The sequence below is a fragment of the Oncorhynchus gorbuscha genome, unplaced genomic scaffold (genome assembly GCF_021184085.1).
Source record: "Oncorhynchus gorbuscha isolate QuinsamMale2020 ecotype Even-year unplaced genomic scaffold, OgorEven_v1.0 Un_scaffold_5021, whole genome shotgun sequence".
Classification (NCBI taxonomy): Eukaryota; Metazoa; Chordata; class Actinopteri; order Salmoniformes; family Salmonidae; genus Oncorhynchus; species Oncorhynchus gorbuscha.
The window spans coordinates 1896-5154 of record NW_025748914.1 but is presented as its reverse complement, the minus strand read 5'-3'; the positions used below and the strand labels follow the sequence as shown (position 1 = coordinate 5154).

Sequence of the window (3259 nt, the reverse complement as noted above, 5' to 3'; positions counted from 1 at the left end):
CCCGGAACAAATATTTTTTGCACTTGCATCAGCACGACTGAATAATGGCGTTGCACACGTTTACAACGTGACCTTTCGACACTTTTTTTTTCGATGAGCACGGATGTAAATTGAATTCAGACTGACACAAATGTAAGACATTCAATGGAATATTACCACGATTATATGACCCATTCTGTCCTTGTTGAGAGTGGACCTTAATTGCAGTTTGTATTATTTTTTTGGAACATAAACACAGTCGCTTTCTATCTTGTCTGCACGTCGAACGGTATTTCTTCCTCTCCTGATGGACAGTTCTGGAACTTTAAATATAACGACGTGAGTGTCAACATCTTGACTCCATATGCATGTATCATCAAACCATTGAAATGATGAGGTTTATCACCCCACCGCTTTTGAACGAGCTGCGGCGGCGTCTCTCGCTGTTATCCACTGTCGCAAATAAACAGCTACCACTCACCTGCCTTCTCCCACCCCACCACTCTGCACCCCTAAAACGGCCTCTCTATACTGGGGCCACACTAAGAAAAGACGTACCCCTCCCTCAGTCTAAAGAAGATCAGACTGAAGAGAAACTGGACCTGGACATATGGAAGTCTGTGATGAGGTTTCAGGTCCCAGCGGTGGAGGCGGAGAAACAGGGAGGTGGTGGTGCTGCTCCTTCAGGACCAGGAGGAGGTGTTGCAGGGCAGGAGGTCTCCCCACTGGAGGCCACCAGAGAGCTGATAGTGATGTGGCGTCAGGCTGGGAAGCTGGTGCCAGAGATCATGACTGACGAGGAGCTGGGGATCCTGGCCGAGTTCCAAACCAAGTCCTCCAAGAAGAAGTATCTGAAGTACCTGGCCATCAAGGAGGGCCACAAGAACAACCACAAGCAGAAACAGGAGAAGAAGAAGGCAGAGAGGAGCGAGAGGTTTCTGGAGGACGATAGGATCAGGCCTGGCGGTGTGAGAGGAGAGGAGGGTGAACTGAGGAACACTTTCCTTCTCCAGTTCTGGGGTCGTTCCCTGGACAAGCTGCTGGGTTGGAGGTCGGCCCAGGCCATGGTGTTCGGCCAGCCGCTGGTGTTCGATATGTCCTACGAACAGCAGATGGCGCGTCGGGAGGTGGAGAACACTGTGTCCCAGCTGATGGAGGTGGAGGGTGGAACCGCCGAGCCCCGGACCCCTTCCACCTACACTTCTGTAACTTGCAGCCGGACGGGGGTTACCACAGGGAGCTGGTTAAACGCTACGGCGCCGAGGCCTGGGAGCGCCTCCTCATCACCTCCACAGAGCGACGTCACGTGGACCTGTTCCCCCGGGACGACCTGGTCTACCTGACGGCTGACTCCCCAACGTCCTGCGTACCTTCGACCACTCTAAGGTCTACATCGTGGGCTCCATGGTGGACCGCTCCATCCAATCAGGGCTCTCCCTGGCCAACGCCAAGCGTCTGCAGCTGAATACGGCCCGTCTGCCACTCGATGACTTCCTCCAATGGGAGACGGGGCCAAGAACCTGACCCTGGATCAGATGATACGCATCTTGCTGACACTGAAGGAGAGCGGGAGGTGGGAGGAGGCGCTGGAGCACGTACCCAAGAGGAAACATGATGGATTCTACCAGGAGAAACCCCAGCAGGACAGAGACAGAGGCTCAGATAAGGACAGGAGGGTTTAGTGGCAGAACCAGAGGAGACACAGGGTTCAGGGCTGGGGACAGTGACCAAGCAATCAGGACTGGAGACAGAGGAGACAGTGACAGAGCAGTCAGGACTGGAGACAGAGGAGACAGTGACAGAGCAGTCAGGACTGGAGACAGAGGAGACAGTGACAGAGCAGTCAGGACTGGAGACAGAGGAGACAGTGACAGAGCAGTCAGGACCGGAGACAGTGACAGAGCAGTCAGGACTGGAGACAGAGACAGTATGGAGGAGTGGAGACAGAAACAGATGAATGGTGTGGTCAGAGAGAGAGATCCACTAGAAGACATAGAGACAGTGTATTCAGTAGCAGAGACACGGTAGCAGTCAGTAAGGAAGCAGCAGGGGATGCAGAGAACAGACAGACCACCACCAGGGTACGGACATCACTAAAAACCAAGATGGAGGATCGGAACAGTACAGCCAAGAGCAGGAAGAAATTGCAGGAGGAAGAGTAGCCTTATTGGGCCAAATATTCTGAGACATTTCTCCTCTGAATGTTCTTCAGTTTCACCCTGTTGTGTTAATGGATTCAGAGATGACCTGATGAAAAGCACTTCTAAATGCCTTGAACACCTGACAGGTGCGGCATATCAAGACGCTGATTAAACAGCATGATCATTACACAGGTGCACCTTGTGCTGGGGACAATAAAAGGTCCAGTTCGGCAACAGCTCCAGGTGGACCATGAACATAAACATTTTTTTGATAAGCAACTCAGTGAGACTGTTGATTGTTTGGAATCTTTGGCGTATTTGCTACTTTGTGTCAATGTACACCGAGGAAAATATATATAAACGCAACATGTGAAGTGTTTGTCCCATGTTTTTTGAGCTGAAATAAAAGATCCATAACATTTTCCACATGTACAAAAAGCTTATTTCTCTCAAAAAAATTGCACACATTTGTTTTACATCCCTGTTAGTGAGCATTTCTTATTTGTCATGATGATCCATCCACTTGACAGGTGTGGCATATCAAGAAGCTGATTAAAACAGCATGGTCGTTACACAGGTGCACCTTGTGCTGGGGTACAATAAAAGGCCACTAAAATGTACAGTAGTCATAACCTTTGACCTGAATTCAAAATGGATTCAATTGATCTTTTTTTTTTTTTTATCTCACCCATCTACAAATAATACTCCATAATGACAAGGTGAAAATGTGTTTAGAAATTTTAGCAAACGTGTTGAAAAATAAATTAGCTGAAATATCTCATGTTTTCACACCTTAAACAAAGATCAAATCTACACTAGAGTTGCGACCAAGACAGTGGATGTTCCTGACTAGATAGTTTAGACATCTACTTGAACATCTATGGAAAGACCTAAAGAAAATGGCTGTCTAGCAATGATCAACAACTAATTTGAATAATTCTCACCCATCTACACACATACCCCATAATGACAAAGTGAAAATGGTCAATACCTTAGATAAGCACCTTTGGCAGCGATTAAAACTGCTAGGCTTTCTGGGTAAATCTCTAAAGAGTTTTCCACACCTGGATTGTGCAACATTTGCCCATTTATTATTTTCGATCTTCTTCAAGCTCTGTCTCATTGGTCGTTGATCATTA

General features: G+C 47.9%; 1 pseudogene; it reads left to right on the top strand.

The window, feature by feature from the left end:
* Positions 1-371: 371 nt before the first annotated feature.
* On the top strand, positions 372-1661 carry LOC124028915 (annotated as a pseudogene).
* Positions 1662-3259: the final 1598 nt, after the last annotated feature.